The sequence below is a fragment of the Dendrobates tinctorius genome, unplaced genomic scaffold (assembly GCF_039654945.1).
Source record: "Dendrobates tinctorius isolate UK_male_01 unplaced genomic scaffold, ASM3965494v1 ptg000229l, whole genome shotgun sequence".
Taxonomy (NCBI): Eukaryota; Metazoa; Chordata; class Amphibia; order Anura; family Dendrobatidae; genus Dendrobates; species Dendrobates tinctorius.
Genome location: NW_027361896.1, coordinates 6,292,163 through 6,316,488, shown reverse-complemented (window position 1 = coordinate 6,316,488; position 24,326 = coordinate 6,292,163).

Here is a 24,326-nt window from a genome sequence, read left to right as displayed (position 1 = left end):
CTCATGAGAGGAGTAGAAAAACATCAAAAATTTCAGTCCTGCACGATTCTACCAAGAAATGTGAGTGTTCAGTCAAACCGCTGGTTTTTGATATTTTGGGCCTTATTGAATAAAGAATGTTTTGAATTTTCTCCAAAAGTAAAGTAGTTGCAAACTCATCCTTTTAGAAACTTGTTTGGGCTGTTGAGTGGAGTAAAAAAAGATCAAAAATTTCAATCCTGCATGATTCTACCAAGAAATGTGAGTGTTCATTCAAACCGCTGGTTGTTGATATTTTGGGCCCTATTCTATAATGAATGTTTTGAATTTTCTCCAAAAGTAAAGTAGTTGCAAACCCATCCTTTTAGAATCTTGCTTGGACTGTTGAGAGGAGTCAAAAACCATCAAAAATTTCAATCCTGCATGATTCTACCAAGAAATGTGATTCTTCATTCAAAACACTGATTTTTGCTATTGAGCTTAATTGAATAATGAATGTTTTGAATTTTCTCCAAAAGTAAAGTAGTTGCAAACTCATCCTTTTAGAGTCTTGTTTGGGCTCATGAGAGGAGTAGAAAAACATCAAAAATTTCTGTCCTGCACGATTCTACCAAGAAATGTGAGTGTTCAGTCAAACCTCTGGTTTTTGATATTTTGGGCCTTGTTGAATAAAGAATGTTTTGAATTTTCTCCAAAAGTAAAGTAGTTGCAAACTCATCCTTTTAGAAACTTGTTTGGGCTGTTGAGAGGAGTAAAAAACCATCAAAAATTTCAATCCTGCATGATTCTACCAAGAAATGTGATTGTTCATTCAAACCGCTGATTTTTGCTATTGGGCTCTATTGAATAATGAATGTTTTGAATTTTCTCCAAAAGTAAAGTAGTTGCAAACTCATCCTTTTAGAGTCTTGTTTGGGCTCATGAGAGGAGTAGAAAAACATCAAAAATTTCAGTCCTGCACGATTCTACCAAGAAATGTGAGTGTTCATTCAAACCGCTGGTTTTTGATATTTTGGGCCCTATTGAATAATGAATGCTTTGAATTTTCTCCAAAAGTAAAGTAGTTGCAAACTCATCCTTTTAGAAACTTGTTTGGGCTGTTGAGAGGAGTAAAAAAACATCAAAAATTTCAATCCTGCATGATTTTACCAAGAAATGTAATTGTTCATTCAAAACGCTGATTTTTGCTATTGGGCTATATTGAATAATGAATGTTTTGAATTTTCTCCAAAAGTAAAGCAGTTGCAAAGTCATCCTTTTAAAGTCTTGTTTGGGCTCATGAGAGGAGTAGAAAAACATCAAAAATTTCAGTCCTGCACGATTCTACCAAGAAATGTGAGTGTTCATTCAAACCGCTGATTTTTGATATTTTGGGCCCTATTGAATAATTAATGTTTTGAATTTTCTCCAAATGTAAAGTAGTTGCAAACTCATCCTTTTAGAAACTTGTTTGGGCTGTTGAGAGGAGTAAAAAAACATCAAAAATTTCAATCCTGCATGATTCTACCAAGAAATGTGATTCTTCATTCAAAACCTGATTTTTGCTATTGGGCTCTATTGAATAATGAATGTTTTGATTTTTCTCCAAAAGTAAAGTAGTTGCAAACTCATCCTTTTAGAGTCTTGTTTGGGCTCATGAGAGGAGTAGAAAAACATCAAAAATTTCAGTCCTGCACGATTCTACCAAGAAATGTGAGTGTTTATTCAAACCGCTGGTTTTTGATATTTTGAGCCCTATTGAATAATGAATGTTTTGAATTTTCTCCAAAAGTAAAGTAGTTGCAAACTCATCCTTTTAGAAACTTGTTTGGGCTGTTGAGTGGAGTAAAAAAAGATCAAAAATTTCAATCCTGCATGATTCTACCAAGAAATGTGATTGTTCATTCAAAACACTGCTTTTTGCTATTGGGCTCTATTGAATAATGAATGTTTTGAATTTTCTCCAAAAGTAAAGTAGTTGCAAACTCATCCTTTTAGAAACTTGTTTGGGCTGTTGAGAGGAGTAAAAAAAACATCAAAAATTTCAATCCTGCATGATTCTACCAAGAAATGTGATTGTTCATTCAAAACGCTGATTTTTGCTATTGGGCTCTATTGAATAATGAATGTTTTGAATTTTCTCCAAAAGTAAAGTAGTTGCAAACTCATCCTTTTAGAGTCTTGTTTGGACTCATGAGAGGAGTAGAAAAACATCAAAAATTTCAGTCCTGCACGATTCTACCAAGAAATGTGAGTGTTCATTCAAACCGCTGGTTTTTGATATTTTGGGCCCTATTGAATAATGAATGCTTTGAATTTTCTCCAAAAGTAAAGTAGTTGCAAACTCATCCTTTTAGAAACTTGTTTGGGCTGTTGAGAGGAGTAAAAAAACATCAAAAATTTCAATCCTGCATGATTCTACCAAGAAATGTGATTGTTCATTCAAAACGCTGATTTTTGCTATTGAGTTATATTGAATAATGAATGTTTTGAATTTTCTCCAAAAGTAAAGCAGTTGCAAAGTCATCCTTTTAAAGTCTTGTTTCGGCTCATGAGAGGAGTAGAAAAACATCAAAAATTTCAGTCCTGCACGATTCTACCAAGAAATGTGAGTGTTCATTCAAACCGCGGATTTTTGATATTTTGGGCCCTATTGAATAATGAATGTTTTGAATTTTCTCCAAATGTAAAGTAGTTGCAAACTCATCCTTTTAGAAACTTGTTTGGGCTGTTGAGAGGAGTAAAAAAACATCAAAAATTTCAATCCTGCATGATTCTACCAAGAAATGTGATTCTTCATTCAAAACCTGATTTTTGCTATTGGGCTCTATTGAATAATGAATGTTTTGATTTTTCTCCAAAAGTAAAGTAGTTGCAAACTCATCCTTTTAGAGTCTTGTTTGGGCTCATGAGAGGAGTAGAAAAACATCAAAAATTTCAGTCCTGCACGATTCTACCAAGAAATGTGAGTGTTTATTCAAACCGCTGGTTTTTGATATTTTGGGCCCTATTGAAAAATGAATGTTTTGAATTTTCTCCAAAAGTAAAGTAGTTGCAAACTCATCCTTTTAGAAACTTGTTTGGGCTGTTGAGAGGAGTAAAAAGCCATCAAAAATTTCAATCCTGCATGATTCTACCAAGAAATGTGATTCTTCATTCAAAACCTAATTTTTGCTATTGGGCTCTATTGAATAATGAATGTTTTGAATTTTCTCCAAATGTAAAGTAGTTGCAAACTCATCCTTTTAGAGTCTTGTTTGGGCTCATGAGAGGAGTAGAAAAACATCAAAAATTTCAGTCCTGCACGATTCTACCAAGAAATGTGAGTGTACAGTCAAACCGCTGGTTTTTGATATTTTGGGCCTTATTGAATAAAGAATGTTTTGAATTTTCTCCAAAAGTAAAGTAGTTGCAAACTCATCCTTTTAGAAACTTGTTTGGGCTGTTGAGTGGAGTAAAAAAAGATCAAAAATTTCAATCCTGCATGATTCTACCAAGAAATGTGAGTGTTCATTCAAACCGCTGGTTGTTGATATTTTGGGCCCTATTGTATAATGAATGTTTTGAATTTTCTCCAAAAGTAAAGTAGTTGCAAACTCATCCTTTTAGAATCTTGCTTGGACTGTTGAGAGGAGTCAAAAACCATCAAAAATTTCAATCCTGCATGATTCTACCAAGAAATGTGATTCTTCATTCAAAACGCTGATTTTTGCTATTGGGCTCTATTGAATAATGAATGTTTTGAATTTTCTCCAAAAGTAAAGTAGTTGCAAACTCATACTTTTAGAGACTTGTTTGGGCTCATGAGAGTAGTAGAAAAACATCAAAAATTTCTGTCCTGCACGATTCTACCAAGAAATGTGAGTGTTCAGTCAAACCGCTGGCTTTTGATATTTTGGGCCTTGTTGAATAAAGAATGTTTTGAATTTTCTCCAAAAGTAAAGTAGTTGCAAACTCATCCTTTTAGAAACTTGTTTGGGCTGTTGAGTGGAGTAAAAAACCATAAAAAATTTCAATCCTGCATGATTCTACCAAGAAATGTGATTCTTCATTCAAAACCTAATTTTTGCTATTGGGCTCTATTGAATAATGAATGTTTTAAATTTTCTCCAAAAGTAAAGTAGTTGCAAACTCATCCTTTTAGAGTCTTGTTTGGGCTCATGAGAGGAGTAGAAAAACATCAAAAATTTCAGTCCTGCATGATTCTACCAAGAAATGTGAGTGTTCAGTCAAACCGCTGGTTTTTGATATTTTGGGCCTTATTGAATAAAGAATGTTTTGAATTTTCTCCAAAAGTAAAGTAGTTGCAAACTCATCCTTTTAGAAACTTGTTTGGGCTGTTGAGAGGAGTAAAAAAACATCAAAAATTTCAATCCTGCATGATTCTACCAAGAAATGTGATTCTTCATTCAAAACCTAATTTTTGCTATTGGGCTCTATTGAATAATGAACGTTTTGAATTTTCTCCAAAAGTAAAGTAGTTGCAAACTCATCCTTTTAGAGTCTTGTTTGGGCTCATGAGAGGAGTAGAAAAACATCAAAAATTTCAGTCCTGCACGATTCTACCAAGAAATGTGAGTGTTCATTCAAACCGCTGGTTTTTGATATTTTGGGCCCTATTGAATAATGAATGTTTTGAATTTTCTCCAAATGTAAAGTAGTTGCAAACTCATCCTTTTAGAAACTTGTTTGGGCTGTTGAGAGGAGTAAAAAACCATCAAAAATTTCAATCCTGCATGATTCTACCAAGAAATGTGATTCTTCATTCAAAACCTGATTTTTGCTATTGGGCTCTATTGAATAATGAATGTTTTGAATTTTCTCCAAAAGTAAAGTAGTTGCAAACTCATCCTTTTAGAATCTTGCTTGGACTGTTGAGAGGAGTCAAAAACCATCAAAAATTTCAATCCTGCATGTTTCTGCCAAGAAATGTGATTCTTCATTCAAAACGCTGATTTTTGCTATTGGGCTCTATTGAATAATGAATGATTTGAATTTTCTCCAAAAGTAAAGTAGTTGCAAACTCAACCTTTTAGAGTCTTGTTTGGGCTCATGAGAGGAGTAGAAAAACATCAAAAATTTCAGTCCTGCACGATTATACCAAGAAATGTGAGTGTTCATTCAAACTGCTGGTTTTTGATATTTTGGGCCCTATTGAATAATGAATGTTTTGAATTTTCTCCAAAAGTAAAGTAGTTGCAAACTCATCCTTTTAGAAACTTGTTTGGGCTGTTGAGTGGAGTAAAAAAAGATCAAAAATTTCAATCCTGCATGATTCTACCAAGAAATGTGAGTGTTCATTCAAACCGCTGGTTTTTGATATTTTGGGCCCTATTGAATAATGAATGTTTTGAATTTTCTCCAAAAGTAAAGTAGTTGCAAACTCATCCTTTTAGAAACTTGTTTGGGCTCTTGAGAGGAGTAAAAAACATCAAAAATTTCAATCCTGCATGATTCTACCAAGAAATGTGATTCTTCATTCAAAACCTAATTTTTGCTATTGGGCTCTATTGAATAATGAATGTTTTGAATTTTCTCCAAAAGTAAAGTAGTTGCAAACTCATCCTTTTAGAGTCTTGTTTGGGCTCATGAGAGGAGTAGAAAAACATCAAAAATTTCAGTCCTGCACGATTCTACCAAGAAATGTGAGTGTTCAGTCAAACCGCTAGTTTTTGATATTTTGGGCCTTATTGAATAAAGAATGTTTTGAATTTTCTTCAAAAGTAAAGTAGTTGCAAACTCATCCTTTTAGAAACTTGTTTGGGCTGTTGAGTGGAGTAAAAAAAGATCAAAAATTTAAATCCTGCATGATTCTACAAAGAAATGTGAGTGTTCATTCAAACCGCTGGTTGTTGATATTTTGGGCCCTATTGTATAATGAATGTTTTGAATTTTCTCCAAAAGTAAAGTAGTTGCAAACTCATCCTTTTAGAATCTTGCTTGGACTGCTGAGAGGAGTCAAAAACCATCAAAAATTTCAATCCTGCATGATTCTACCAAGAAATGTGATTCTTCATTCAAAACGCTGATTTTTGCTATTGGGCTCTATTGAATAATGAATGTTTTGAATTTTCTCCAAAAGTAAAGTAGTTGCAAACTCATCCTTTTAGAGTCTTGTTTGGGGTCATGAGAGGAGTAGAAAAACATCAAAAATTTCTGTCCTGCATGATTCTACCAAGAAATGTGAGTGTTCAGTCAAACCGCTGGTTTTTGATATTTTGGGCCTTGTTGAATAAAGAATGTTTTGAATTTTCTCCAAAAGTAAAGTAGTTGCAAACTCATCCTTTTAGAAACTTGTTTGGGCTGTTGAGAGGAGTAAAAAACCATCAAAAATTTCAATCCTGTATGATTCTACCAAGAAATGTGATTCTTCATTCAAAACCTAATTTTTGCTATTGGGCTCTATTGAATAATGAATATTTTGAATTTTCTCCAAAAGTAAAGTAGTTGCAAACTCATCCTTTTAGAGTCTTGTTTGGGCTCATGAGAGGAGTAGAAAAACATCAAAAATTTCAGTCCTGCACGATTCTACCAAGAAATGTGAGTGTTCAGTCAAACCGCTGGTTTTTGATATTTTGGGCCTTATTGAATAAAGAATGTTTTGAATTTTCTCCAAAAGTAAAGTAGTTGCAAACTCATCCTTTTAGAAACTTGTTTGGGCTGTTGAGAGGAGTAAAAAACCATCAAAAAATTCAATCCTGCATGATTCTACCAAGAAATGTGATTCTTCATTCAAAACCTAATTTTTGCTATTGGGCTCTATTGAATAATGAATGTTTTGAATTTTCTCCAAAAGTAAAGTAGTTGCAAACTCATCCTTTTAGAGTCTTGTTTGGGCTCATGAGAGGAGTAGAAAAACATCAAAAATTTCAGTCCTGCACGATTCTACCAAGAAATGTGAGTGTTCAGTCAAACCGCTGGTTTTTGATATTTTGGGCCTTATTGAATAAAGAATGTTTTGAATTTTCTCCAAAAGTAAAGTAGTTGCAAACTCATCCTTTTAGAAACTTGTTTGGGCTGTTGAGTGGAGTAAAAAAAGATCAAAAATTTCAATCCTGCATGATTCTACCAAAAAATGTGAGTGTTCATTCAAACCGCTGGTTGTTGATATTTTGGGCCCTATTGTATAATGAATGTTTTGAATTTTCTCCAAAAGTAAAGTAGTTGCAAACCCATCCTTTTAGAATCTTGCTTGGACTGTTGAGAGGAGTCAAAAACCATCAAAAATTTCAATCCTGCATGATTCTACCAAGAAATGTGATTCTTCATTCAAAACACTGATTTTTGCTATTGGGCTCTATTGAATAATGAATGTTTTGAATTTTCTCCAAAAGTAAAGTAGTTGCAAACTCATCCTTTTAGAGTCTTGTTTGGGCTCATGAGAGGAGTAGAAAAACATCAAAAATTTCTGTCCTGCACGATTCTACCAAGAAATGTGAGTTTTCAGTCAAACCGCTGATTTTTGATATTTTGGGCCTTGTTGAATAAAGAATGTTTTGAATTTTCTCCAAAAGTAAAGTAGTTCCACCTCATCCTTTTAGAAACTTGTTTGGGCTGTTGAGAGGAGTAAAAAACCATCAAAAATTTCAATCCTGCATGATTCTACCAAGAAATGTGATTCTTCATTCAAAACCTAATTTTTGCTATTGGGCTCTATTGAATAATGAATGTTTTGAATTTTCTCCAAAAGTAAAGTAGTTGCAAACTCATCCTTTTAGAGTCTTGTTTGGGCTCATGAGAGGAGTAGAAAAACATCAAAAATTTCAGTCTTGCACGATTCTACCAAGAAATGTGAGTGTTCAGTCAAACCGCTGGTTTTTGATATTTTGGGCCTTATTGAATAAAGAATGTTTTGAATTTTCTCCAAAAGTAAAGTAGTTGCAAACTCATCCTTTTAGAAACTTGTTTGGGCTGTTGAGTGGAGTAAAAAAAGATCAAAAATTTCAATCCTGCATGATTCTACCAAGAAATGTGAGTGTTCATTCAAACCGCTGGTTGTTGATATTTTGGGCCCTATTGTATAATGAATGTTTTGAATTTTCTCCAAAAGTAAAGTAGTTGCAAACTCATCCTTTTAGAATCGTGCTTGGACTGTTGAGAGGAGTCAAAAACCATCAAAAATTTCAATCCTGCATGATTCTACCAAGAAATGTGATTCTTCATTCAAAATGCTGATTTTTGCTATTGGGCTCTATTGAATAATGAATGTTTTGAATTTTCTCCAAAAGTAAAGTAGTTGCAAACTCATCCTTTTAGAGTCTTGTTTGGGCTCATGAGAGGAGTAGAAAAACATCAAAAACTTCTGTCCTGCACGATTCTACCAAGAAATGTGAGTGTTCAGTCAAACCGCTGGTTTTTGATATTTTGGGCCTTGTTGAATAAAGAATGTTTTCAATTTTCTCCAAAAGTAAAGTAGTTGCAAACTCATCCTTTTAGAAACTTGTTTGGGCTGTTGAGAGGAGTAAAAAAACATCAAAAATTTCAATCCTGCATGATTCTGCCAAGAAATGTGATTCTTCATTCAAAACCTAATTTTTGCTATTGGGCTCTATTGAATAATGAATGTTTTGAATTTTCTCCAAAAGTAAAGTAGTTGCAAACTCATCCTTTTAGAGTCTTGTTTGGGCTCATGAGAGGAGTAGAAAAACATCAAAAATTTCAGTCCTGCACGATTCTACCAAGAAAGGTGAGTGTTCATTCAAACTGCTGGTTTTTGATATTTTGGGCCCTATTGAATAATGAATGCTTTGAATTTTCTCCAAAAGTAAAGTAGTTGCAAACTCATCCTTTTAGAAACTTGTTTGGGCTGTTGGCAGGAGTAAAAAACCATCAAAAATTTCAATCCTGCATGATTCTACCAAGAAATGTGATTGTTCATTCAAAACGCTGATTTTTGCTATTGGGCTCTATTGAATAATGAATGTTTTGAATTTTCTCCAAAAGTAAAGTAGTTGCAAACTCATCCTTTTAGAGTCTTGTTTGGGCTCATGAGAGGAGTAGAAAAACATCAAAAATTTCAGTCCTGCACGATTCTACCAAGAAATGTGAGTGTTCATTCAAACCGCTGGTTTTTGATATTTTGGGCCCTATTGAATAATGAATGCTTTGAATTTTCTCCAAAAGTAAAGTAGTTGCAAACTCATCCTTTTAGAAACTTGTTTGGGCTGTTGAGAGGAGTAAAAAAACATCAAAAATTTCAATCCTGCATGATTCTACCAAGAAATGTAATTGTTCATTCAAAACGCTGATTTTTGCTATTGGGCTATATTGAATAATGAATGTTTTGAATTTTCTCCAAAAGTAAAGCAGTTGCAAAGTCATCCTTTTGAAGTCTTGTTTGGGCTCATGAGAGGAGTAGAAAAACATCAAAAATTTCAGTCCTGCACGATTCTACCAAGAAATGTGAGTGTTCATTCAAACCGCTGATTTTTGATATTTTGGGCCCTATTGAATAATGAATGTTTTGAATTTTCTCCAAATGTAAAGTAGTTGCAAACTCATCCTTTTAGAAACTTGTTTGGGCTGTTGAGTGGAGTAAAAAAAGATCAAAAATTTCAATCCTGCATGATTCTACCAAGAAATGTGATTGTTCATTCAAAACACTGCTTTTTGCTATTGGGCTCTATTGAATAATGAATGTTTTGAATTTTCTCCAAAAGTAAAGTAGTTGCAAACTCATTCTTTTAGAAACTTGTTTGGGCTGTTGAGAGGAGTAAAAAACCATCAAAAATTTCAGTCCTGCATGATTCTACCAAGAAATGTGATTGTTCATTCAAAACGCTGATTTTTGCTATTGGGCTCTATTGAATAATGAATGTTTTGAATTTTCTCCAAAAGTAAAGTAGTTGCAAACTCATCCTTTTAGAGTCTTGTTTGGGCTCATGAGAGGAGTAGAAAAACATCAAAAATTTCAGTCCTGCACGATTCTACCAAGAAATGTGAGTGTTCATTCAAACCGCTGGTTTTTGATATTTTGGGCCCTATTGAATAATGAATGCTTTGAATTTTCTCCAAAAGTAAAGTAGTTGCAAACTCATCCTTTTAGAAACTTGTTTGGGCTGTTGAGAGGAGTAGAAAAACATCAAAAATTTCAATCCTGCATGATTCTACCAAGAAATGTGATTGTTCATTCAAAACGCTGATTTTTGCTATTGAGCTATATTGAATAATGAATGTTTTGAATTTTCTCCAAAAGTAAAGCAGTTGCAAAGTCATCCTTTTAAAGTCTTGTTTGGGCTCATGAGAGGAGTAGAAAAACATCAAAAATTTCAGTCCTGCACGATTCTACCAAGATATGTGAGTGTTCATTCAAACCGTTGGTTTTTGATATTTTGGGCCCTATTGAATAATGAATGCTTTGAATTTTCTCCAAAAATAAAGAAGTTGCAAACTCATCCTTTTAGAAACTTGTTTGGGCTGTTGAGAGGAGTAGAAAAACATCAAAAATTTCAGTCCTGCACGATTCTACCAAGAAATATGAGTGTTCAGTCAAACCGCTGGTTTTTGATATTTTGGGCCTTATTGAATAAATAATGTTTTGAATTTTCTCCAAAAGTAAAGTAGTTGCAAACTCATCCTTATAGAAACTTGTTTGGGCTGTTGAGAGGAGTAAAAAAACATCAAAAATTTCAATCCTGCATGATTCTACCAAGAAATGTGATTCTTCATTCAAAACCTAATTTTTGCTATTGGGCTCTATTGAATAATGAATGTTTTGAATTTTCTCCAAAAGTAAAGTAGATGCAAACTCATCCTTTTAGAGTCTTGTTTGGGCTCATGAGAGGAGTAGAAAAACATCAAAAATTTCAGTCCTGCACGATTCTACCAAGAAATGTGAGTGTTCAGTCAAACCGCTAGTTTTTGATATTTTGGGCCTTATTGAATAAAGAATGTTTTGAATTTTCTCCAAAAGTAAAGTAGTTGCAAACTCATCCTTTTAGAAACTTGTTTGGGCTGTTGAGTGGAGTAAAAAAAGATCAAAAATTTCAATCCTGCATGATTCTACCAAGAAATGTGAGTGTTCATTCAAACCGCTGGTTGTTGATATTTTGGGCCCTATTCTATAATGAATGTTTTGAATTTTCTCCAAAAGTAAAGTAGTTGCAAACTCATCCTTTTAGTATCTTGCTTGGACTGTTGAGAGGAGTCAAAAACCATCAAAAATTTCAATCCTGCATGATTCTACCAAGAAATGTGATTCTTCATTCAAAACGCTGATTTTTGCTATTGGGCTCTATTGAATAATGAATGTTTTGAATTTTCTCCAAAAGTAAAGTAGTTGCAAACTCATCCTTTTAGAGTCTTGTTTGGGCTCATGAGAGGAGTAGAAAAACATCAAAATTTTCTGTCCTGCACGATTCTACCAAGAAATGTGAGTGTTCAGTCAAACCGCTGGTTTTTGATATTTTGGGCCTTGTTGAATAAAGAATGTTTTGAATTTTCTCCAAAAGTAAAGTAGTTGCAAACTCATCCTTTTAGAAACTTGTTTGGGCTGTTGAGAGGAGTAAAAAACCATCAAAAATTTCAATCCTGTATGATTCTACCAAGAAATGTGATTCTTCATTCAAAACCTAATTTTTGCTATTGGGCTCTATTGAATAATGAATGTTTTGAATTTTCTCCAAAAGTAAAGTAGTTGCAAACTCATCCTTTTAGAGTCTTGTTTGGGCTCATGAGAGGAGTAGAAAAACATCAAAAATTTCAGTCCTGCACGATTCTACCAAGAAATGTGAGTGTTCAGTCAAACCGCTGGTTTTTGATATTTTGGGCCTTATTGAATAAAGAATGTTTTGAATTTTCTCCAAAAGTAAAGTAGTTGCAAACTCATCCTTTTAGAAACTTGTTTGGGCTGTTGAGAGGAGTAAAAAACCATCAAAAATTTCAATCCTGCATGATTCTACCAAGAAATGTGATTCTTCATTCAAAACCTAATTTTTGCTATTGGGCTCTATTGAATAATGAATGTTTTGAATTTTCTCCAAAAGTAAAGTAGTTGCAAACTCATCCTTTTAGAGTCTTGTTTGGGCTCATGAGAGGAGTAGAAAAACATCAAAAATTTCAGTCCTGCACGATTCTACCAAGAAATGTGAGTGTTCAGTCAAACCGCTGGTTTTTGATATTTTGGGCCTTATTGAATAAAGAATGTTTTGAATTTTCTCCAAAAGTAAAGTATTTGCAAACTCATCCTTTTAGAAACTTGTTTGGGCTGTTGAATGGAGTAAAAAAAGATCAAAAATTTCAATCCTGCATGATTCTACCAAGAAATGTGAGTGTTCATTCAAACCGCTGGTTGTTGATATTTTGGGCCCTATTGTATAATGAATGTTTTGAATTTTCTCCAAAAGTAAAGCAGTTGCAAAGTCATCCTTTTAAAATCTTGTTTGGGCTCATGAGAGGAGTAGAAAAACATCAAAAATTTCAGTCCTGCACGATCATACCAAGAAATGTGAGTGTTCATTCAAACCGCTGATTTTTGATATTTTGGGCCCTATTGAATAATGAATGTTTTGAATTTTCTCCAAATGTAAAGTAGTTGCAAACTCATCCTTTTAGAAACTTGTTTGGGCTGTTGAGAGGAGTAAAAAAACATCAAAAATTTCAATCCTGCATGATTCTACCAAGAAATGTGATTCTTCATTCAAAACCTGATTTTTGCTATTGGGCTCTATTGAATAATGAATGTTTTGATTTTTCTCCAAAAGTAAAGTAGTTGCAAACTCATCCTTTTAGAGTCTTGTTTGGGCTCATGAGAGGAGTAGAAAAACATCAAAAATTTCAGTCCTGCACGATTCTACCAAGAAATGTGAGTGTTTATTCAAACCGCTGGTTTTTGATATTTTGAGCCCTATTGAATAATGAATGTTTTGAATTTTCTCCAAAAGTAAAGTAGTTGCAAACTCATCCTTTTAGAAACTTGTTTGGGCTGTTGAGTGGAGTAAAAAAAGATCAAAAATTTCAATCCTGCATGATTCTACCAAGAAATGTGATTGTTCATTCAAAACACTGCTTTTTGCTATTGGGCTCTATTGAATAATGAATGTTTTGAATTTTCTCCAAAAGTAAAGTAGTTGCAAACTCATCCTTTTAGAAACTTGTTTGGGCTGTTGAGAGGAGTAAAAAAAACATCAAAAATTTCAATCCTGCATGATTCTACCAAGAAATGTGATTGTTCATTCAAAACGCTGATTTTTGCTATTGGGCTCTATTGAATAATGAATGTTTTGAATTTTCTCCAAAAGTAAAGTAGTTGCAAACTCATCCTTTTAGAGTCTTGTTTGGACTCATGAGAGGAGTAGAAAAACATCAAAAATTTCAGTCCTGCACGATTCTACCAAGAAATGTGAGTGTTCATTCAAACCGCTGGTTTTTGATATTTTGGGCCCTATTGAATAATGAATGCTTTGAATTTTCTCCAAAAGTAAAGTAGTTGCAAACTCATCCTTTTAGAAACTTGTTTGGGCTGTTGAGAGGAGTAAAAAAACATCAAAAATTTCAATCCTGCATGATTCTACCAAGAAATGTGATTGTTCATTCAAAACGCTGATTTTTGCTATTGAGTTATATTGAATAATGAATGTTTTGAATTTTCTCCAAAAGTAAAGCAGTTGCAAAGTCATCCTTTTAAAGTCTTGTTTCGGCTCATGAGAGGAGTAGAAAAACATCAAAAATTTCAGTCCTGCACGATTCTACCAAGAAATGTGAGTGTTCATTCAAACCGCGGATTTTTGATATTTTGGGCCCTATTGAATAATGAATGTTTTGAATTTTCTCCAAATGTAAAGTAGTTGCAAACTTATCCTTTTAGAAACTTGTTTGGGCTGTTGAGAGGAGTAAAAAAACATCAAAAATTTCAATCCTGCATGATTCTACCAAGAAATGTGATTCTTCATTCAAAACCTGATTTTTGCTATTGGGCTCTATTGAATAATGAATGTTTTGATTTTTCTCCAAAAGTAAAGTAGTTGCAAACTCATCCTTTTAGAGTCTTGTTTGGGCTCATGAGAGGAGTAGAAAAACATCAAAAATTTCAGTCCTGCACGATTCTACCAAGAAATGTGAGTGTTTATTCAAACCGCTGGTTTTTGATATTTTGGGCCCTATTGAAAAATGAATGTTTTGAATTTTCTCCAAAAGTAAAGTAGTTGCAAACTCATCCTTTTAGAAACTTGTTTGGGCTGTTGAGAGGAGTAAAAAGCCATCAAAAATTTCAATCCTGCATGATTCTACCAAGAAATGTGATTCTTCATTCAAAACCTAATTTTTGCTATTGGGCTCTATTGAATAATGAATGTTTTGAATTTTCTCCAAATGTAAAGTAGTTGCAAACTCATCCTTTTAGAGTCTTGTTTGGGCTCATGAGAGGAGTAGAAAAACATCAAAAATTTCAGTCCTGCACGATTCTACCAAGAAATGTGAGTGTACAGTCAAACCGCTGGTTTTTGATATTTTGGGCCTTATTGAATAAAGAATGTTTTGAATTTTCTCCAAAAGTAAAGTAGTTGCAAACTCATCCTTTTAGAAACTTGTTTGGGCTGTTGAGTGGAGTAAAAAAAGATCAAAAATTTCAATCCTGCATGATTCTACCAAGAAATGTGAGTGTTCATTCAAACCGCTGGTTGTTGATATTTTGGGCCCTATTGTATAATGAATGTTTTGAATTTTCTCCAAAAGTAAAGTAGTTGCAAACTCATCCTTTTAGAATCTTGCTTGGACTGTTGAGAGGAGTCAAAAACCATCAAAAATTTCAATCCTGCATGATTCTACCAAGAAATGTGATTCTTCATTCAAAACGCTGATTTTTGCTATTGGGCTCTATTGAATAATGAATGTTTTGAATTTTCTCCAAAAGTAAAGTAGTTGCAAACTCATACTTTTAGAGACTTGTTTGGGCTCATGAGAGTAGTAGAAAAACATCAAAAATTTCTGTCCTGCACGATTCTACCAAGAAATGTGAGTGTTCAGTCAAACCGCTGGCTTTTGATATTTTGGGCCTTGTTGAATAAAGAATGTTTTGAATTTTCTCCAAAAGTAAAGTAGTTGCAAACTCATCCTTTTAGAAACTTGTTTGGGCTGTTGAGTGGAGTAAAAAACCATAAAAAATTTCAATCCTGCATGATTCTACCAAGAAATGTGATTCTTCATTCAAAACCTAATTTTTGCTATTGGGCTCTATTGAATAATGAATGTTTTAAATTTTCTCCAAAAGTAAAGTAGTTGCAAACTCATCCTTTTAGAGTCTTGTTTGGGCTCATGAGAGGAGTAGAAAAACATCAAAAATTTCAGTCCTGCATGATTCTACCAAGAAATGTGAGTGTTCAGTCAAACCGCTGGTTTTTGATATTTTGGGCCTTATTGAATAAAGAATGTTTTGAATTTTCTCCAAAAGTAAAGTAGTTGCAAACTCATCCTTTTAGAAACTTGTTTGGGCTGTTGAGAGGAGTAAAAAAACATCAAAAATTTCAATCCTGCATGATTCTACCAAGAAATGTGATTCTTCATTCAAAACCTAATTTTTGCTATTGGGCTCTATTGAATAATGAACGTTTTGAATTTTCTCCAAAAGTAAAGTAGTTGCAAACTCATCCTTTTAGAGTCTTGTTTGGGCTCATGAGAGGAGTAGAAAAACATCAAAAATTTCAGTCCTGCACGATTCTACCAAGAAATGTGAGTGTTCATTCAAACCGCTGGTTTTTGATATTTTGGGCCCTATTGAATAATGAATGTTTTGAATTTTCTCCAAATGTAAAGTAGTTGCAAACTCATCCTTTTAGAAACTTGTTTGGGCTGTTGAGAGGAGTAAAAAACCATCAAAAATTTCAATCCTGCATGATTCTACCAAGAAATGTGATTCTTCATTCAAAACCTGATTTTTGCTATTGGGCTCTATTGAATAATGAATGTTTTGAATTTTCTCCAAAAGTAAAGTAGTTGCAAACTCATCCTTTTAGAATCTTGCTTGGACTGTTGAGAGGAGTCAAAAACCATCAAAAATTTCAATCCTGCATGTTTCTGCCAAGAAATGTGATTCTTCATTCAAAACGCTGATTTTTGCTATTGGGCTCTATTGAATAATGAATGATTTGAATTTTCTCCAAAAGTAAAGTAGTTGCAAACTCAACCTTTTAGAGTCTTGTTTGGGCTCATGAGAGGAGTAGAAAAACATCAAAAATTTCAGTCCTGCACGATTATACCAAGAAATGTGAGTGTTCATTCAAACTGCTGGTTTTTGATATTTTGGGCCCTATTGAATAATGAATGTTTTGAATTTTCTCCAAAAGTAAAGTAGTTGCAAACTCATCCTTTTAGAAACTTGTTTGGGCTGTTGAGAGGAGTAAAAAACCATCAAAAATTTCAATCCTGTATGATTCTACCAAGAAATGTGATTCTTCATTCAAAACCTAATTTTTGCTATTGGGCTCTATTGAATAATGAATATTTTGAATTTTCTCCAAAAGTAAAGTAGTTGCAAACTCATCCTTTTAGAGTCTTGTTTGGGCTCATGAGAGGAGTAGAAAAACATCAAAAATTTCAGTCCTGCACGATTCTACCAAGAAATGTGAGTGTTCAGTCAAACCGCTGGTTTTTGATATTTTGGGCCTTATTGAATAAAGAATGTTTTGAATTTTCTCCAAAAGTAAAGTAGTTGCAAACTCATCCTTTTAGAAACTTGTTTGGGCTGTTGAGAGGAGTAAAAAACCATCAAAAAATTCAATCCTGCATGATTCTACCAAGAAATGTGATTCTTCATTCAAAACCTAATTTTTGCTATTGGGCTCTATTGAATAATGAATGTTTTGAATTTTCTCCAAAAGTAAAGTAGTTGCAAACTCATCCTTTTAGAGTCTTGTTTGGGCTCATGAGAGGAGTAGAAAAACATCAAAAATTTCAGTCCTGCACGATTCTACCAAGAAATGTGAGTGTTCAGTCAAACCGCTGGTTTTTGATATTTTGGGCCTTATTGAATAAAGAATGTTTTGAATTTTCTCCAAAAGTAAAGTAGTTGCAAACTCATCCTTTTAGAAACTTGTTTGGGCTGTTGAGTGGAGTAAAAAAAGATCAAAAATTTCAATCCTGCATGATTCTACCAAAAAATGTGAGTGTTCATTCAAACCGCTGGTTGTTGATATTTTGGGCCCTATTGTATAATGAATGTTTTGAATTTTCTCCAAAAGTAAAGTAGTTGCAAACCCATCCTTTTAGAATCTTGCTTGGACTGTTGAGAGGAGTCAAAAACCATCAAAAATTTCAATCCTGCATGATTCTACCAAGAAATGTGATTCTTCATTCAAAACACTGATTTTTGCTATTGGGCTCTATTGAATAATGAATGTTTTGAATTTTCTCCAAAAGTAAAGTAGTTGCAAACTCATCCTTTTAGAGTCTTGTTTGGGCTCATGAGAGGAGTAGAAAAACATCAAAAATTTCTGTCCTGCACGATTCTACCAAGAAATGTGAGTTTTCAGTCAAACCGCTGATTTTTGATATTTTGGGCCTTGTTGAATAAAGAATGTTTTGAATTTTCTCCAAAAGTAAAGTAGTTCCACCTCATCCTTTTAGAAACTTGTTTGGGCTGTTGAGAGGAGTAAAAAACCATCAAAAATTTCAATCCTGCATGATTCTACCAAGAAATGTGATTCTTCATTCAAAACCTAATTTTTGCTATTGGGCTCTATTGAATAATGAATGTTTTGAATTTTCTCCAAAAGTAAAGTAGTTGCAAACTCATCCTTTTAGAGTCTTGTTTGGGCTCATGAGAGGAGTAGAAAAACATCAAAAATTTCAGTCTTGCACGATTCTACCAAGAAATGTGAGTGTTCAGTCAAACCGCTGGTTTTTGATATTTTGGGCCTTATTGAATAAAGAATGTTTTGAATTTTCTCCAAAAGTAATGTAGTTGCAAACTCATCCTTTTAGAAACTTGTTTGGGCTGTTGAGTGGAGTAAAAAAAGATCAAAAATTTCAATCCTGCATGATTCTACCAAGAAATGTGAGTGTTCATTCAAACCGCTGGTTGTTGATATTTTGGGCCCTATTGTATAATGAATGTTTTGAATTTTCTCCAAAAGTAAAGTAGTTGCAAACTCATCCTTTTAGAATCGTGCTTGGACTGTTGAGAGGAGTCAAAAACCATCAAAAATTTCAATCCTGCATGATTCTACCAAGAAATGTGATTCTTCATTCAAAATGCTGATTTTTGCTATTGGGCTCTATTGAATAATGAATGTTTTGAATTTTCTCCAAAAGTAAAGTAGTTGCAAACTCATCCTTTTAGAGTCTTGTTTGGGCTCATGAGAGGAGTAGAAAAACATCAAAAACTTCTGTCCTGCACGATTCTACCAAGAAATGTGAGTGTTCAGTCAAACCGCTGGTTTTTGATATTTTGGGCCTTGTTGAATAAAGAATGTTTTCAATTTTCTCCAAAAGTAAAGTAGTTGCAAACTCATCCTTTTAGAAACTTGTTTGGGCTGTTGAGAGGAGTAAAAAAACATCAAAAATTTCAATCCTGCATGATTCTGCCAAGAAATGTGATTCTTCATTCAAAACCTAATTTTTGCTATTGGGCTCTATTGAATAATGAATGTTTTGAATTTTCTCCAAAAGTAAAGTAGTTGCAAACTCATCCTTTTAGAGTCTTGTTTGGGCTCATGAGAGGAGTAGAAAAACATCAAAAATTTCAGTCCTGCACGATTCTACCAAGAAAGGTGAGTGTTCATTCAAACTGCTGGTTTTTGATATTTTGGGCCCTATTGAATAATGAATGCTTTGAATTTTCTCCAAAAGTAAAGTAGTTGCAAACTCATCCTTTTAGAAACTTGTTTGGGCTGTTGGCAGGAGTAAAAAACCATCAAAAATTTCAATCCTGCATGATTCTACCAAGAAATGTGATTGTTCATTCAAAACGCTGATTTTTGCTATTGGGCTCTATTGAATAATGAATGTTTTGAATTTTCTCCAAAAGTAAAGTAGTTGCAAACTCATCCTTTTAGAGTCTTGTTTGGGCTCATGAGAGGAGTAGAAAAACATCAAAAATTTCAGTCCTGCACGATTCTACCAAGAAATGTGAGTGTTCATTCAAACCGCTGGTTTTTGATATTTTGGGCCCTATTGAATAATGAATGCTTTGAATTTTCTCCAAAAGTAAAGTAGTTGCAAACTCATCCTTTTAGAAACTTGTTTGGGCTGTTGAGAGGAGTAAAAAAACATCAAAAATTTCAATCCTGCATGATTCTACCAAGAAATGTAATTGTTCATTCAAAACGCTGATTTTTGCTATTGGGCTATATTGAATAATGAATGTTTTGAATTTTCTCCAAAAGTAAAGCAGTTGCAAAGTCATCCTTTTGAAGTCTTGTTTGGGCTCATGAGAGGAGTAGAAAAACATCAAAAATTTCAGTCCTGCACGATTCTACCAAGAAATGTGAGTGTTCATTCAAACCGCTGATTTTTGATATTTTGGGCCCTATTGAATAATGAATGTTTTGAATTTTCTCCAAATGTAAAGTAGTTGCAAACTCATCCTTTTAGAAACTTGTTTGGGCTGTTGAGTGGAGTAAAAAAAGATCAAAAATTTCAATCCTGCATGATTCTACCAAGAAATGTGATTGTTCATTCAAAACACTGCTTTTTGCTATTGGGCTCTATTGAATAATGAATGTTTTGAATTTTCTCCAAAAGTAAAGTAGTTGCAAACTCATTCTTTTAGAAACTTGTTTGGGCTGTTGAGAGGAGTAAAAAACCATCAAAAATTTCAGTCCTGCATGATTCTACCAAGAAATGTGATTGTTCATTCAAAACGCTGATTTTTGCTATTGGGCTCTATTGAATAATGAATGTTTTGAATTTTCTCCAAAAGTAAAGTAGTTGCAAACTCATCCTTTTAGAGTCTTGTTTGGGCTCATGAGAGGAGTAGAAAAACATCAAAAATTTCAGTCCTGCACGATTCTACCAAGAAATGTGAGTGTTCATTCAAACCGCTGGTTTTTGATATTTTGGGCCCTATTGAATAATGAATGCTTTGAATTTTCTCCAAAAGTAAAGTAGTTGCAAACTCATCCTTTTAGAAACTTGTTTGGGCTGTTGAGAGGAGTAGAAAAACATCAAAAATTTCAATCCTGCATGATTCTACCAAGAAATGTGATTGTTCATTCAAAACGCTGATTTTTGCTATTGAGCTATATTGAATAATGAATGTTTTGAATTTTCTCCAAAAGTAAAGCAGTTGCAAAGTCATCCTTTTAAAGTCTTGTTTGGGCTCATGAGAGGAGTAGAAAAACATCAAAAATTTCAGTCCTGCACGATTCTACCAAGATATGTGAGTGTTCATTCAAACCGTTGGTTTTTGATATTTTGGGCCCTATTGAATAATGAATGCTTTGAATTTTCTCCAAAAATAAAGAAGTTGCAAACTCATCCTTTTAGAAACTTGTTTGGGCTGTTGAGAGGAGTAGAAAAACATCAAAAATTTCAGTCCTGCACGATTCTACCAAGAAATATGAGTGTTCAGTCAAACCGCTGGTTTTTGATATTTTGGGCCTTATTGAATAAATAATGTTTTGAATTTTCTCCAAAAGTAAAGTAGTTGCAAACTCATCCTTATAGAAACTTGTTTGGGCTGTTGAGAGGAGTAAAAAAACATCAAAAATTTCAATCCTGCATGATTCTACCAAGAAATGTGATTCTTCATTCAAAACCTAATTTTTGCTATTGGGCTCTATTGAATAATGAATGTTTTGAATTTTCTCCAAAAGTAAAGTAGATGCAAACTCATCCTTTTATAGTCTTGTTTGGGCTCATGAGAGGAGTAGAAAAACATCAAAAATTTCAGTCCTGCACGATTCTACCAAGAAATGTGAGTGTTCAGTCAAACCGCTAGTTTTTGATATTTTGGGCCTTATTGAATAAAGAATGTTTTGAATTTTCTCCAAAAGTAAAGTAGTTGCAAACTCATCCTTTTAGAAACTTGTTTGGGCTGTTGAGTGGAGTAAAAAAAGATCAAAAATTTCAATCCTGCATGATTCTACCAAGAAATGTGAGTGTTCATTCAAACCGCTGGTTGTTGATATTTTGGGCCCTATTCTATAATGAATGTTTTGAATTTTCTCCAAAAGTAAAGTAGTTGCAAACTCATCCTTTTAGTATCTTGCTTGGACTGTTGAGAGGAGTCAAAAACCATCAAAAATTTCAATCCTGCATGATTCTACCAAGAAATGTGATTCTTCATTCAAAACGCTGATTTTTGCTATTGGGCTCTATTGAATAATGAATGTTTTGAATTTTCTCCAAAAGTAAAGTAGTTGCAAACTCATCCTTTTAGAGTCTTGTTTGGGCTCATGAGAGGAGTAGAAAAACATCAAAATTTTCTGTCCTGCACGATTCTACCAAGAAATGTGAGTGTTCAGTCAAACCGCTGGTTTTTGATATTTTGGGCCTTGTTGAATAAAGAATGTTTTGAATTTTCTCCAAAAGTAAAGTAGTTGCAAACTCATCCTTTTAGAAACTTGTTTGGGCTGTTGAGAGGAGTAAAAAACCATCAAAAATTTCAATCCTGTATGATTCTACCAAGAAATGTGATTCTTCATTCAAAACCTAATTTTTGCTATTGGGCTCTATTGAATAATGAATGTTTTGAATTTTCTCCAAAAGTAAAGTAGTTGCAAACTCATCCTTTTAGAGTCTTGTTTGGGCTCATGAGAGGAGTAGAAAAACATCAAAAATTTCAGTCCTGCACGATTCTACCAAGAAATGTGAGTGTTCAGTCAAACCGCTGGTTTTTGATATTTTGGGCCTTATTGAATAAAGAATGTTTTGAATTTTCTCCAAAAGTAAAGTAGTTGCAAACTCATCCTTTTAGAAACTTGTTTGGGCTGTTGAGAGGAGTAAAAAACCATCAAAAATTTCAATCCTGCATGATTCTACCAAGAAATGTGATTCTTCATTCAAAACCTAATTTTTGCTATTGGGCTCTATTGAATAATGAATGTTTTGAATTTTCTCCAAAAGTAAAGTAGTTGCAAACTCATCCTTTTAGAGTCTTGTTTGGGCTCATGAGAGGAGTAGAAAAACATCAAAAATTTCAGTCCTGCACGATTCTACCAAGAAATGTGAGTGTTCAGTCAAACCGCTGGTTTTTGATATTTTGGGCCTTATTGAATAAAGAATGTTTTGAATTTTCTCCAAAAGTAAAGTATTTGCAAACTCATCCTTTTAGAAACTTGTTTGGGCTGTTGAATGGAGTAAAAAAAGATCAAAAATTTCAATCCTGCATGATTCTACCAAGAAATGTGAGTGTTCATTCAAACCGCTGGTTGTTGATATTTTGGGCCCTATTGTATAATGAATGTTTTGAATTTTCTCCAAAAGTAAAGCAGTTGCAAAGTCATCCTTTTAAAATCTTGTTTGGGCTCATGAGAGGAGTAGAAAAACATCAAAAATTTCAGTCCTGCACGATCATACCAAGAAATGTGAGTGTTCATTCAAACCGCTGATTTTTGATATTTTGGGCCCTATTGAATAATGAATGTTTTGAATTTTCTCCAAATGTAAAGTAGTTGCAAACTCATCCTTTTAGAAACTTGTTTGGGCTGTTGAGAGGAGTAAAAAAACATCAAAAATTTCAATCCTGCATGATTCTAACAAGAAATGTGATTCTTCATTCAAAACCTGATTTTTGCTATTGGGCTCTATTGAATAATGAATGTTTTGATTTTTCTCCAAAAGTAAAGTAGTTGCAAACTCATCCTTTTAGAGTCTTGTTTGGGCTCATGAGAGGAGTAGAATAACATCAAAAATTTCAGTCCTGCACGATTCTACCAAGAAATGTGAGTGTTTATTCAAACCGCTGGTTTTTGATATTTTGGGCCCTATTGAATAATGAATGTTTTGAATTTTCTCCAAAAGTAAAGTAGTTGCAAACTAATCCTTTTAGAAACTTGTTTGGGCTGTTGAGAGGAGTAAAAAACCATCAAAAATTTCAATCCTGCATGATTCTACCAAGAAATGTGATTCTTCATTCAAAACCTAATTTTTGCTATTGGGCTCTATTGAATAATGAATGTTTTGAATTTTCTCCAAAAGTAAAGTAGTTGCAAACTCATCCTTTTAGAGTCTTGTTTGGGCTCATGAGAGGAGTAGAAAAACATCAAAAATATCAGTCCTGCACGATTCTACCAAGAAATGTGAGTGTTCAGTCAAACCGCTGGTTTTTGATATTTTGGGCCTTATTGAATAAAGAATGTTTTGAATTTTCTCCAAAAGTAAAGTAGTTGCAAACTCATCCTTTTAGAAACTTGTTTGGGCTGTTGAGTGGAGTAAAAAAAGATCAAAAATTTCAATCCTGCATGATTCTACCAAGAAATGTGAGTGTTCATTCAAAACGCTGATTTTTGCTATTGGGCTCTATTGAATAATGAATGTTTTGAATTTTCTCCAAAAGTAAAGTAGTTGCAAACTCATCCTTTTAGAAACTTGTTTGGGCTGTTGAGTGGAGTAAAAAAAGATCAAAAATTTCAATCCTGCATGATTCTACCAAGAAATGTGATTGTTCATTCAAAACGCTGATTTTTGCTATTGGGCTCTATTGAATAATGAATGTTTTGAATTTTCTCCAAAAGTAAAGTAGTTGCAAACTCATCCTTTTAGAGTCTTGTTTGGGCTCATGAGAGGAGTAGAAAAACATCAAAAATTTCAGTCCTGCACGATTCTACCAAGAAATGTGAGTGTTCATTCAAACCGCTGGTTTTTGATATTTTGGGCCCTATTGAATAATGAATGCTTTGAATTTTCTCCAAAAGTAAAGTAGTTGCAAACTCATCCTTTTAGAAACTTGTTTGGGCTGTTGAGAGGAGTAGAAAAACATCAAAAATTTCAATCCTGCATGATTCTACCAAGAAATGTGATTGTTCATTCAAAACGCTGATTTTTGCTATTGGGCTATATTGAATAATGAATGTTTTGAATTTTCTCCAAAAGTAAAGCAGTTGCAAAGTCATCCTTTTAAAGTCTTGTTTGGGCTCATGAGAGGAGTAGAAAAACATCAAAAATTTCAGTCCTGCACGATTCTACCAAGAAATGTGAGTGTTCATTCAAACCGTTGGTTTTTGATATTTTGGGCCCTATTGAATAATGAATGCTTTGAATTTTCTCCAAAAATAAAGAAGTTGCAAACTCATCCTTTTAGAAACTTGTTTGGGCTGTTGAGAGGAGTAGAAAAACATCAAAAATTTCAGTCCTGCACGATTCTACCAAGAAATATGAGTGTTCAGTCAAACCGCTGGTTTTTGATATTTTGGGCCTTATTGAATAAATAATGTTTTGAATTTTCTCCAAAAGTAAAGTAGTTGCAAACTCATCCTTATAGAAACTTGTTTGGG